At 38.2% G+C, this 14,615-nt stretch overlaps 1 long non-coding RNA gene across 3 annotated transcripts in view; it reads left to right on the top strand.

Moving 5' to 3' along the window:
- LOC308605057 overlaps nt 1–14,615 on the top strand; it is a 51,711-nt gene that overhangs the window by 3,622 nt on the left and 33,474 nt on the right. For 2 of the 3 annotated variants that reach the window (XR_014013590.1, XR_014013591.1), the window contains exons 2-3: nt 263–323; nt 2,940–3,078. This is a non-coding gene — a long non-coding RNA (uncharacterized lncRNA). The remainder of the gene's footprint in view (nt 1–262; nt 324–2,939; nt 3,079–14,615) is intronic. The other variant, XR_014013589.1, reaches the window with a different exon arrangement.

Here is a 14,615-nt window from a genome sequence, read left to right as displayed (position 1 = left end):
GGAAGACTAGGAACCTAACCCAGCTTCATACCAAGAGCATGAACATGCTGCAGTAGCCCTCATGGGCAATTACTCTGTTGACAAAGCACAGGAAAGGGGCTGATTGTGTAACCTGCCTGTTCCTTATGGGAGATGGGTGGGTCTGTTACTCCCACACACTGAGAAGACATCTGGACAATAGAAAATTGGCCTCTTGAAGGACTGTACACGTATTAGTGTGGCAATTCTGTTTTTAATCAAACTGTTATAATTTATATTTTAGATTTAATTTTAATCTGGAAGTCGTATGTGGGGAAAGAGAAAGTCATAGGATGAAGAAAAGAGTAAGTTTTCCTTTCCCAGGGAATGTGAGGTGGGAAACAAGGTCAGGGAGCTCAGTGGCCTTAAACTGACTGATTGCTTCATCAGCTGAATGCTCGTCTCCAGCAGGTACACAGTGCCTGGCATGCAGTGGTGCTCAGGAAATATTAACTGTACTCAGTTAATATTGGGGGTTGAAGATTTCAAGTGTGTCTGCTGTCCAAGGAAAGTAGGTGACCTGTATAACTGGCAGGGCTCTTTATTCTCTTCCTTAAGCTTCAGAGGCAGAAATAACAGGCAGAAGAACTATCCCAGGCTGGCTTTTCCTGTCTGGTCTTGGAGGTTGTCTGGCCTAAGTGAGTGCCACACTATATTCTAAAGGTTACCTGAGTACCCAGAGCTGCTAAGGAGCAGCATACAGTGCTTGGAAGGTCTGAGTGGAAATCTTATCATTCTTAGATACTTTAACAGAGCAGAATCATGTTATTTAACAAAACACTGATTTTTTTTTTCTCTCAATGGCTATAAGCTTTAAAAGTTCAGGAGTCAAAAATACTGAATATCCCTGTTTAGTGTGGATGAGAGGGGATTTAGCCCAAGTCATGTATGCAAACGATCAGGCTCTGTGATACTAAAATCACATTGATAACTGTCAGATTATTTGTTCATTTGTGTCTTACCACCATCCCTTCCCTGTTGTTTATCTATTTTGTTATTATAGTGTATGTTAATCCCAAACTCCTCTAAAACATACATTTATTTTTTTAGAATAGTTTTAGGTTTACAGAAAGAATGAGCAGAAAGTACAGATAATTCACATATAACCTTCCTCTCCCCGTTACAGTTTCCCTTATTATAAAAATTTTGTATTTGTGGTACATTTGTTACAGTTGATGAACCAATATTGATATGTTGTTATTAGCTAATCTCCATAGTTTATATTAGGGTTTGGTTTTACTGTACAGTTCTGTGGGTTTTGACAAATACATGTGACTGTCCACTATTGCAGTATCATATAGAGTAGTTCCACTGCCCTAAAATCTCCTATGCTCCACCTACTCTGCTGTTGTTGGATGAGTATTCTTTAAAAGTCAATTAGATGTAGTGGGTTGATGGTTCTATTCTGTTCAACTATATCTTTACTTATTTTCTATCTGCTGGATCTGTCAATTATTGATAAGGAGGTGTTGGAGTCTCCAACTATAGTAGTATATTCATCCATTTCTCCTTGCAGTTCTATGAGTTTTTGCCTCATATTTTGATGCTCTGTTGTTAGGTGCATACACATTAAATATTGTTATGTTTTCCTAGATAATTGACTCTTTATCATTATGTAATGCCCCTCTCTATCACTGATAATTTCCTTGCTCTGAAGTCTGCTCTGAAATTAATATAGCTACTGCAGCTTTCTTTTATTAGCATTAGCATGGTATATCTTTCTCCATTCCCTTTAGTTTAATCTATCTGTGTCTTCATATTCAATGTGAGTTTCTTACGGGCAATGTAAAGTTAAGTCTGTGTCATTTTTTGTTCAATCAGACAGCCTCTTTTAGTTGGTGTATTTAGATCATACATGTTTATCATGATTATTAGTTTAATATCTGCTGAATTTGTAACTATTTTTTATTTGTTCCCCTTTGTTTTCTTTTTCTTTCTTTCCTTTCCACTTTTTTCTGCCTTTGGTTCTAATTGAGCATTTGGTATGATCTGCTTTCTCTCTCTCTCTCTCTCTCTCCTTTTTTTTTTTAAGCATATCAATCATACTTCTTTTAAAAATGTTTTTAGTCCACTTTCAAATAACACTACACCACTTCTCTCTAGAGGTAGGGAGATACTTCACAATAGGAACAAAAACTGTAAACCATCTGGTGATGAGACATTTATGGAGAAAATTACAAAATTTTTCTTAATGACAAGTAAGGACCTATATACGTGGAAGGGTGTATACAATATGTGGGAAAACCAGGGTAATAAACATGGCAGTTCTCCTCAACGTAATCTATGAATTCAGTGCAATGCAGGAATGCATAAAAGTACCAACAGAATTTTCGCAGAACTTGACAAGTTTGTTCTAAAATTCATTGAGAAGTAGGAGGAGGCTAAGAATTATTGTGATATTTTTTGAATGAGAATAATAAAGGAGGCTTACCTCTCTAGACATCAAGATTTACCTTAAGCTTATAATAATTAAAATAATAGATAATATTTTTTGACCATTTATAATCTGCTAGATATTATTCTAATCACTTTCCAAATATTAACTCTCACAATAATTCTATCAGTAATCTTATTTTCCCCACTTCTCCAGTAATAGATGAGGAAACTGAGCAACAGAAATTTAAGTAGTTTGCTTATGATCACACATCTAGTAACTTGTAGAGTTAGGGAATGAATTCAAAAACCTAGCTCTTAACCATCATGCTACACTGCCTCATGCTGTAGTGAAATACGGACAAACAAATAGACGAGTGGAAGAGACTAGAGTAAAAGCGTGTGTGTGTGTGTGTACATATATGGGACTTCATGTAATAAATTATTAGACTGTATATCTTTTGTCAGAATTTGCTCTGTTTATTCCATTTAAAAATATTTTTATCTTTAATTAGTAATAACAAATACCTCTTTCAAAAAACATCTAGAGGTTCCTGCTACTTGGAGCCACAGCCATTGAAGATCTCCTTCAAGCACGTGTTCCAGAAACGATGACAAATTTACTGAAAGCAAACATAAGAATATGGATCTTGACAGGAGATATACAAGAAACTGCAATTAACATAGGTAATAGACACAAAGAATGTTTTTTTAAAAAAATATGGTTGTACGTGTCTCCTAAATATGCCCTAGAGTTTAGAGTGTATGGTTGAGTTTCCCTCAGTAATTGCTTTATATGCCTTCAGGAAAATGTAGTGCAATGAAACCTTGCTGTCATATAGCAGAGAATTTGAACAAACTAAGCAAAGCAAACTCTTATCTTTCCTTCACATTCTTGAAACATAGAATGCAGAATGCCCACATGAATAATATGTAATTTCTTGTCCTTTTCCTCTGATGCTTGAAGTTATCTTATGACATTTCCCCCCCAATGATGTATATACGTATGCTTGAATTATATATGTCTATTCATAAACATCTTGATCATTAGTGAGAATATTCAGTTAGCGTTTTTTTTCCAGGCTCTGATGTCACTTCCTTGCCTTTATAGTTTGTTATTTTTTAAATTTCACTGTTTGATTGTATGTTAGGGTTGAGGTATGCAGAAAAGGAGTTGAAAAATCAACTTTTAGCTGTGAATGTGTACATTTTGGTAAGAAGGAATTGACATTACTATTTTTCCATGATCATCATGGTAGCCAGCCCTGGGTAGATTAACACATATTATAAAATCACTCTGTATTCATCAGACACCCTTTAAATGATATCTCCACTAATTTGTCTATTCTACATTCATTCACTTAATAAATATTGAATACTTGCTACATGCCAGTAAATTCTAGGATCTCGGAATGAAACATTGAGTAATAAAGTCTCTGTCCTCATGGGACTTACATCCAAGTAGACAAGACAGAATTAACAAGCAAATCACTGTCTGTTGTAATATTATTGCAGTAAGTGCTAAGACTAAAAACAGCAGGGCATAGCCATGGGTAGAGGGGTAATTAGACAGAAAACATGTTAAGGAGGTGACATTTGAGGCAGAGACCCAGATGGAAAGAAGGAGCAAGCATTGGGAAGGTTCCAGGCAAAAGTATGGTGAACACAATGGCCCCGGTGTCCTATTTGAGGAAAAGTAGCAAGGCCGGCGTGGGTGGAATACGGGGAGCACAGCAGGTAAAGAGGAGATGAGAGCTTGTCAGGCCACAGTAAGAAATGTGTAGAGTTGTGAGCAGGGGAGTGATATGATCTAATGTGTGTTTTAAAAATACCTGCTGGCCGTTGTGTGGAAACTAGACTAAATGGAAGCTAGGAAATCACTTAGGAAGCGTTTGTAGGAGTCTAGACAAAAGATGACAGTGACTTGTACTAGGATGTGATGGGGAATGTTGGGGAGGGACTCCAGCTGACCCTTGAATGACATGACTTGAACTGCATGGGTGCACTTGTACTTGGATTTTCTTCAGTAGTGCCTACTGCAGTTCTGCAGGATGCAGAACCACAGATATGGATGGCCAACTGTAAAGTTATACGTGGATTTTTGACTGTGTGAGGGTTAGTGCCCTTATCCCAGCGTTTTTCAAAGGCCAGCTGTAAATTTGGGATACATTTGGTCGGTTGATCTGTCAGCCCTCATTGATGTGGGTGCAGTGGGTGCAGATGACTGTTTATAAGAGTTTTGCCGTGAAGGGAGCAGAGATCTAGGGTGGTAGAGGAAGAGAACATATAGTTGACGAAGGGTTGGTTATTTCTGAAGGAGCTACTTTACCTCTCTGAGCGTCAGTTATCTTGTCTGTAAAATGGGATGATAATAGTTTTTACTTCATAGGGTTCTTGTGAGGATGCCTTGAGGTAACCCCCGTGAAGAGTTTAGCTTGGTGCAAAGCACTTAGCAAGTCCTGCAGGAATGTTAGATGTTAACGTGATTAATAAAGACTCGCAAAAGGGGTCCAGCCATGATGCTGACACTCATTTATCCATCTGACAAACATCTGGAAACATACCATGCATATGCTTTCCTTTTTCCAGCTCTTCCACATTTCTGCTTTAATGTGACTTGCTATGTTTCTTGAGTACCACAAACTCAATGACCACAGTAACTTAGTGCTTGTCTTGTGAAGAGGCTCAGATGACCCAGCACCATAAAAAAGGACAGTTGCTTTCTCTCCACCTTGCTAAATTACATCTTTGCCGAGCCCACTACCTGACACTGTTAGTTTTACCTGAGCCTTCACCTGTCTCTTCAGCTCAGGACTGAAACACAACCTAGATGAGACCCAGCAGTTATTGTTAAGAGCAGAATTTCCTTATCGAATGAGACTTACTTCTGTTACCAGACGTCTACAATTCACTTGAAGCACCCTTTGCTCAGAATAAATGGATTGGGTTAGCTAATTGCTATATTGAACTGCACCCATTTCAAACAAGTGTTTAATCCACTGTGGTGGATTTGAAAAAAGAAAGGAAACAAACTCGATTTCTCAGAGTAGGGCTTGAAAACCCTGGGAAGAACCGGCAGGCCTAGAATGAAGAGCAGTACACACACATAGTGGGCATAGGTCAATCATACGTGTTTAGGGGAAAGGGCAACACACGCATGTTGTAGCGGGGAGTCCACAGGGGCAGCGCTGGCCCACTGGAGGGGCAGCCAGTGCATCCGTGCCTTTTGGAATCGAGTATCCACCATTGGCACAGGTTTTTAGTTTTTAAAAGATAATTGTGTTTTGATATAAAATATCCTGATTTATAACTGTTGCTTAATGTATAAAGTGTTGTAAGAGCAAAGCAAAACATGTCTGATGGCTTAGTGCAGCTTGCCATCCCCCGACCCTTTCTGAATTCTGGGTCCTAGATTGGACTTCACTGTCTTCGCTTAGAGGCTGCTCAGGAAGAGGAGACCAGCTGAAAGACAGTCAGTAAACTTTGCCTGGTATAAACTGAAGACTGTGCTGACATAATTTGTTTTCGTAGAGGCTTTCTGAGCTCTTGCTTTTTTCCCCAGAAAAGCAAGAGCCTTTGGTTAGAGAGCTTTCACGTTACTTTCATGGGTTTGAATGGCTGATGAATGATTCAAAGAGAAAAAAGGTTGAGAGCTGGTTCTGTGAGCTGACATCTTTGCATCTTTGAAGAGAAATGTATAGCAGAGTGGTTGAAAAGACAGGCTTCAGAGTTATAAAGACCAGGGTTTGAACCTGAATCTTCTTCTGCCTCTACATTTATCAGCCGGAGCCTTTGTGGACTTTTCTAACCCCCAGTTGTCTCATTAATAAAATGGAGATGGTCATGATACCTCTGTTTGTTGTGATGATTAGGTGAGATGGTGTCTGTGAAGTTCTTTCTAAGATGTTGTATTGGGCAGACTGAGGGCTTTGTAGATGTTAGCTGTTGGCTTTATGAATATTGTGACTGTTGAGATTACCACCACCTCTCAAGGAGGTAAAGCTGGCTGACATGGTGCAGTTAAAAGACTACGCATAGTCTTGACACAGGTTCCAAACAGAATTTGGCTAAGGATTTGGCAGTAGGTTTACTTTCAGTAATCAGTTTGTCAGGATTGTTTTTTGTCAACAGCAACAAGTGGAAATAAGGATTACGGTCACATATTTTGGGGGCACATTTTCTAAGACCAGTTTCTCAGTCTACTACCTTCTGGGAGTTTCCTGAGAATATGACTTGACATGCATCTGCTGCCTCTTGACCTCAGGAGGACACGTCTCATTACCTTTGGTTCACCAATGAATTTGTGTGTGGTTTGTTCTCGTTTGTGTTAGCTTTGCTTCCTTAGGTTTTAAGAGGCTTATCACATTTCTGTTGTAAATCTTCCTTTGCACCCAGTGTAAGGCTGGGTACGAGTAGAAGCACTCAGAACTTGCACGCTGACTTGATTTGCATTCTCATCATAATGCATGGAGACTTCTTAGCCTTTGCTTAGAATCAGCCAGTGGAGTCAGCAGTAGCTTCTGGAGAGAGGAAGGCTCCTCACGGGGGCAGCGCCAGGACCCTTGATGGGAGGCTGGCTTGCCCTCTGTGTCTGGGTTCTGTCCCTGAGCAGCTGCACAAATGTTAACTTTCCAACCTGAGCACTGGGTCAGGAGCTGCCAGCGTTCAGGCAGTTGACTCCGCCAGTAACTTATTACAAAATATAAGTGGACACGTGGACATTACAATAAGACATGTCAGGAAGTCATGAGAATTCTCTGAAAAGTTTAGAATCTCTGGTTTTGAAAAAGCATTGCAACAATGCAAAGCAAATATCCACATGCTCCAAATAGAACTTTAATTTAAAGATCATAATATTTGATGGAATAGAACACTGTTTACCTAGGAAGCATCAGATAAACCAATAATTCATGAAGAAGACAATGTAAAAATGATTCTCTCCTTGTAATTGAACAGACTACATACATAAACAGGCATTTTGAATCACATACATATGAAGCTACTTTTGTTATTTTGTACTACATCTACAAGTTTCAGGAAATTCCGATGGAAACATTAAAATGATATTGTATAAATTTACATTTAACTTCCAACTTACATGAAATTGATTTGTAGGAAATCATTTTAGAAAATTTGTTCCATAGGAATCATCAGTTATAGATGTACAAAAATTTAATTTTCAAAATTATTTATCAGAAATTTACCACAGAGTTCCTACAGCCTATAAAACTCTCTTAGTAGTTGTAGCAATAGTTATATTAGCAGAAAGATCCTGCTCAAAATTAAAAATGATCAAAAATTACAATCTTGCATTTGTCAAGAGTAACATTGCTTTCAATTATATTGCTTGAAAATTAAGTTGCTAAAAGTAAATTTTGATGATCTAATAAATGAATCTGCAGAAAATTAAGGCAGAAGAATCTTATGATCAATCAAGATTTCACATTAATAAAGTATTTCTTGCATGATATAAAATGATGGCACCAAAATATAACTTTTTGCAGTTTGTAAGTTTATGTTGTTATTCACCATTACACCTGTTACGTTTTGTAAGTATAAAATATTTTTAAAGAAAACCTTTATATTTTTGTATCTGTGATGGCATTTCCTCCTTCCTTTTTTTTTTTTTTTTTTTTTTTTTGTGAACAAGGGGCCCACATTTTCATTTTGCTGAGAAGGAAGCTGGAGAGGATATATTGAAGATTCGTGGGGAGAAGAAAGAGTATGAGAGGGCTGTCTGGAGAGTGGGAGGGTGCGTGGACCAGTGGGCAGCTGCTGAATTATATGCACACACACCATCTCCTTAGGACAACCATTAATTCTCAGAGAGGAAAACTGAGCCTGTGAGATGGAGGAGAAATACTGTCCTAACTTGCTCAACCTGTGAAGAGCTCGCCTCTTAACAACTGAATCACTACTTCCCATTACTTTCCACAGCTGGGTTAGTTCCTTTCATTTATCCAAGAGCTTTCATATCATGCCCCTTTAACCCTTTGGGAGGAAAAGAAAGTGACCTATCATTGAACTATCTGTTTGTTAGTGGATGTCTCCTCAGCTTCACACAGCTTAAAATGACTGCTTTTATAAAGAGTCAGCCTTTCTGGTAAGGGTTCATCTATCTCAGCGATGGTTTCATTCTTCTAGATACAGATTGTATTTGGGCCCACTTAGGCTAATTCTGTATATGTATTTATTTCTCTAATTTTAAAAGTGAGAATGACTTAAAATTTTCAAATTGGAAAATGCTTCCTGAGATGTACGAGAAATGTACACATTTATTTCTTTTGGTCATACCTTGGATGATATTAATAGTAGACTAGGTATCATACCATTGATATAGCAAGTTGACAGAGCAGAACTTGGCTTCCTCAAAAACTTGGAATTATTATAAAGCATAAACTGAAGCTCATGTCGTAAAAAGATAATAAAAATAAAAATCTATAGACATTGAAAAGTACAGATTTAGCCATTAGTTATATGCACCTTCCCAATCTTTTCTGTTTAAGTTGCCTTTTAAGATTTAAATGAACCAATTTTTTGATTCCTTTTCCTTCTACAACCCCTTGCTCAGTTTTTGTGATGAGCTACTGGGGTTTGAAATAGTCGTGAGGCAGAAAGTATGGTAAAGGAAGAATATAAATAGATTTTTCAAATGAGCTCATGCAAGGCATTGAGCCATCAAATATGTGACATCTTTCTCTTTTTGTAGCATATTCCTGTAAACCGTTATCAGGTCAAATGCCTCGTATTCAAATTGAATGCAAATTCATTAGAGGTAAGTGATTTTTAAAATTATATTTAATATGAATGTAACCAACTTGTTACTTGAGGGTTACCCAGCTCCTTTAAAATCTACATAAGATTGCCTTCAACTCCCACTCAAGTCCATTGGAGAGTCTAGATTTGCTCCAAGATGCTTTCCCAAGACTCTGAAAATTCTACTGGTTTTCTGTTCTATGTCAGCCCTGGTTCCCACTTATTCCTCCCTCTGTCTGAGGCTAGTCCTTTATCAGCCCCCTGGTGTCATACCAAATCCAGGATTCAGATCCTTCATTTTTAAAATGGAAAGAGGAGAAAAAAAAAATCTGTCTATACAGCAGTCGTTATGAAAAGGTTGAAAAGACAGATGGCATTTACCTTGCAAGAATGAAAGGAGTTTGGAATTCAGTATTGAACATCCTTGCCCTTAAAAGTTAAATGGCCAGTTCTGTTCAATATTTTTTACTGTATCATTTTCTTAGACTCATTTTTAAAGAATTTTAAATAGATTTCATTTATTCCTTTTCTGACACTCTTCCTTTTAAAAAATGTAGGTCTGAGTTTCTGACATGATCATTCTTCTCTACGAAAAACTTTAAAAGATATTTCTTACAAGGCAGATCCGCTGGTGATGAATTTCCTCAGTTTTTGTTTGTCTGAGAAAGTTTTTATTTCTTTCACTTTGAAGGTTAATTTCACTGGATATAGAATTCGAGGTTGGGGTTTCTTGTTCTTTCAGTACTTTAAATATTTTACTTTCTTCTTGACTGCAAGGTTTGTGATGAGAATTCTATCATTTCTTATCTTTATTCCTCTACAGGTAAGGTGGATTTTTTTCCCCGCTCTGGATTCTTGCAAGATTTCCTCTTTGTTTTTGGTTTTATGCAGTTTGAATATGATATGCCTAGGTGTAGATTTTTGGCATTTACCCTGCTTGGTATTTTCTGAACTTCCTGGGTCTGTGCTCTTGTGTCTGCAATTAATTTTGGAAGATTCTCCGTCATTAGTACTCAAACTTTTCCTCCTGTTCTCTATTTCTTCTCCTTCTAGTATTACAATTGCTTGTATGTTAGACCTTTTAAATTGTCCCACAGTTCTTGAATATTCTGTTGTGGTTTTTTTTTTTCCTCTCTGAATTTCACTTTGGGAAGCTTCTGTTGACATATCTTTAAGCTTGTTAATTCTTTCCTCAGCTGTGTCCAGTCTACTGTTGAGCCCATAAAAGACATTCTTCCTTTCTGTTAGTGTTTTTACAGCCCTGTTGGTGTGGTGTTAGGGCATGTGGGAGGGGAAGTGTTCTGTAATCTTACAATTAAATCTCAGTCTTTAACTGAAACTGTGCCACTTGTGTCTTCATAAGTGTTTCTTAGTGCTTTCTTTCTCCCCTTAGGTGAGACAGGGAGGCCCGAGGGGGCTGGAGTTGGGTACATGCCTTTCCCTCCAGGTGGGATAAGGCTCTGGTAAAGTCTTTAACCTGGGAGACTAGGCTTTTGCAGTGGAGAATGCTCTGGGCATATTTCAAAACGGTTACTTTTCCCCTCCTTCTGCTGAGCCATGAGGGAAATTTTTTTAGCTTTTCACCATGAGAACCTCACCGTGAGGTTCTCAGAGGTAAACGCACAGAAGTGTGAGGGCCATCTGCTAAGACTGCAACCCAAGGAGTTTCTCACTTTTGTGCTAGTCCACACTCAGCCTCCAACAATTCCTCAAAATCACCATTTAAGTGTTCCTACTTGCTTATGGCTCCAGCTTCTGTTCCAGATAAACAGATTTCAGCTGTAATTCTCTGTGTTCACCTGTCTCTCCAGATTTTGGGGTGGCAGTTAGTCCTGTAACCTCAGTTCTCTGATGGATGCAAGCGGAGTTGATATTCAGTACGTTCAGCTTTTTTTCTGTAACAGGGCAGTGACATTCTTACAGAAACCTAGAATCATAGAGGTTTATTTCTTACCCTCTACTGAACTTTTATAGTTTTCCTATACACTCATTTAAATGTATTTTTCTTAGTACGTTAAATCCTCATAAGCCAATAGTATAATTTTTGCTTTAAACAGTTCAGTGTGTTTGAAAGAAATTAAGATAAAAATAGTCTTTTATACTTTACTCATAGATTTACATAACTTTAGATTTTCATGGGTTTTTTTCTGCTTTTCATGTTATATTCTATTTCACTAAGTGTATATTTTTAATCTAAACCATTTTTCCCCAGCTCCTTGATTTTTATGTATCAAATAATCACTTTTTATTAGAACTTTAAGTTTTCTTCTGAGTAAATACTTTTATTACATGTATAGCAGTCATGGTTCTTAATTGGAAGCAAGTGTGTGTGTGTGTGTGTGTATAAAGATTTATTGAGCTGTACGTTTAAGATTTGTGCATTTTACTGTCTGCCTATTATACCTCAATAAAGTATTCAACGTAGTATAAGAAAAGAAATCTCATCATGTTAAAGGAGTAGTTAATTCATGTCTTACCTCTTCATAGCATATAATAGTGATGGTATCTTTTCTATCATTTTTCTTTATTTCTCAATTTAGTTTGCATGTGTTTGGGGTTGTATATGGCTTTTGTACTATTAATAAGGCCTTTAAAAAATTAATTAATTCACTTTTGGCTCTGTTGGGTCTTCATTGTTGCACGCAGGCTTTCTCTAGTTGCAGCGAGCGGGGGCTACTCTTCATTGCAGTGTGTAGGCTTCTCATTGCGGTGGCTTCTCTTACTGCGGAGCATGGGCTCTAGGCGTACGGGCTTCAGTGGTTGTGGCATGTGGACTTACTAGTTGTGGCGCGTGGGCTCAGTAGTTGTGGCTTGTGGGCTCTAGAGCGCAGGCTCAGTAGTTGTGGCACATGGGCTTAGTTGCTCCACGGCATGTGGGATCTTCCCGGACCAGGGTTCGAACCCGTGTCCCCTGCATTGGCCGGCGGATTCTTAACGACTGTGCCACCAGGGAAGTCCCATTAATGAGGGTTTTAAAAGTATAACATAGAGCAGCATCTTCTTATGTTTTATAAAGCCCCTCCATTGTTAAATATTAGATGAAAGCTGAATTATAGTTTTTATTTCTCCAAATTATATACACCAAAGGAAACTGAGACATATGTTCAAATTTGTGTTTACAAAATTTGTGAACATTTTGGTCTCGATTACATAGGTAATTAGAATTATCCAGAAGCTAGTCTTAGTGTAGCCTACTTTGGAAGGCTTTATTTCACTTAAATATTGTGGTTTAAATAGTGATCCTTGGTACTTTGTCTAAGCTTTTCTCATGTTTTAAGTTCCTGTAAACTTTAAAGTTATATCATTTTCAAAGCTCGTTATCCCTAAATAATCATTATGAAATACTGATGTACTTGTTTTACATGATTGAAGCATATAATGCAGTTTTCTCGTATAATGTGCTGCCAGTGACCAAACTGTATTTTTTTTTTTTTTTTTTGCGGTACGCGGGCCTCTCACTGTTGTGGCCTCTCCCGTTGTGGAGCACAGGCTCCAGACGCGCATGCTCAGCGGCCATGGCTCATGGGCCCAGCCACTCCGCGGCATGTGGGATCTTCCCGGACCGGGGCACGAAGCCGTGTCCTCTGCATCGGCAGGCGGACTGTCAACCACTGCGCCACCAGGGAAGCCCCCAAACTGTATTTTACGTCATTAATTTCAGAAAGTCAGCCACAAAATCACATTCTAGAATGAACTATGTCAGAATTGGCTTAACTCCTGTTGGTATTGGCAGCAGAAGCAGTGGAAAAGAGAAACAGATAAATAAATTAGGGACGAGAGAAAAAAATTAAACATTAAAGCTGACAGTTTTAGCTTCAAGCATCTAGTGTTCCTAAGCAATTGTAAAATTGAAAACAATATGGTAGTTAGAAAAGCACCAGGTTTTGGGTTCAGTAATCAATGAAATGTGGGAAAAGTTATGAAAGTAGAGGCAGCCTTCAATTTTGTCAGATTCCATTTGGGGGAGAGGACAATTGCAGCCACTTGAGACCATTCATGGGACGTTCAGTCAACCGTGTGGGAAGAGTAGAGGTGGAAATGTTTAATACGATGTATACGTTATGTTACACTTAATAGTTCTACACAGTGTGAAATCCAATTTCATGCTTTTGAATTCCATCTGTTATTAGACCTTCAAATTTATATAAAGGCCTCAGTAATTCAAGGGTTATTAAATTACCTTTTAATTCAGGAAACACAGTTATTGCATTTGAGTAATAAGTAATGAAGGTCCTTTAGGAAAAGAGGCTTGAGGATTATTTTATTAAATCTTTTGGTGCTTGATACCTGTTGTGCTTTTTAAAATTTTCCCCCAAGTGGCACATTTTGTTAAAATTTCATTTATTAATATGTTAAACCAACCTTAGCCACTGGGGACAGACACCAAAAACAACGGGAACTACGAACCTGCAGCCTGCAAAAAGGAGACCCCAAACACAGTAACATAAGCAAAATGAGAAGACAGAAAAACACACAGCAGGAGAAGGAACAAGATAAAAACCCACCAGACCTAACAAATGAAGACGTAATAGGCAGTCTACATACCTTTTCAAAAACAGCTTTATTGAGATATAATTCACATGGCATAAAATTAATCTGTTTAAGATAATTCAATGGATTTAAATGCATTTACAGATATACGCAACCATCCGCAGAATCAATTTTAGAAACTTTTCATCATCTCTAAAACGAACTCTGTACCCTTTAGCTGTCATCTCCCTCACCCTCCTTCCCCCCACCCCTAAACAACACTCACCTACTTTCTGTTTCTATGGATTTGCCTCTTGTGGACTTTTATATATATATATATATATATATTTTTTTTTTTTTTTTCTGCGGTATGTGGGCCTCTCACTGTTGTGGCCTCTCCCGTTGCGGAGCACAGGCTCCGGATGCGCAGGCTCAGCGGCCATGGCTCACGGGCCCAGCCGCTCCGCGGCATATGGGATCCTCCCGGACCGGGGCACGAACCCGTATCCCCTGCATCGGCAGGCGGACTCTCAACCACTGCGCCACCAGGGAGGCCCTGGACTTTTATATTAATCAAGTCATACAACAGGCAGTCTTTTGTGACTGGCTTCTTTAACTTACCATAATGTTTTCTAGGTTCATCCATGTTGTACCATGCATTAGTACGTCATACCTTTTCTTATAGCTAAAGAATACTTCATTGTATGGATATACTGTATTTTGTTTATCCATTCATCAGCTTGTTTCCACTTCTAGGTTAATTATGAATAATGCTGCTGCTTGTACATTAATATACACATTTTTGTGCAGACATATGTTTTCATTTCTCTTGAGTGTATATACACTAATGAGTGGAATTGCTGGGCCATTCAGTAATTCTACGTTTAATTGTTTGAGGAACTGCTGGACTATTTTCCGAAGTTGCTGCACCAGTGTACGTTCTGACCAGCAGTGTATGAGAGTTCTGATTTCTGTACATCCTCACCAACACTTGTTAT

This window comes from Mesoplodon bidens (genome assembly GCF_964165515.1).
Source record: "Mesoplodon bidens genome assembly, chromosome: 17".
In the NCBI taxonomy this organism is placed as follows: domain Eukaryota; kingdom Metazoa; phylum Chordata; class Mammalia; order Artiodactyla; family Ziphiidae; genus Mesoplodon; species Mesoplodon bidens.
This window is presented reverse-complemented; position numbering and strand designations above follow the sequence as displayed.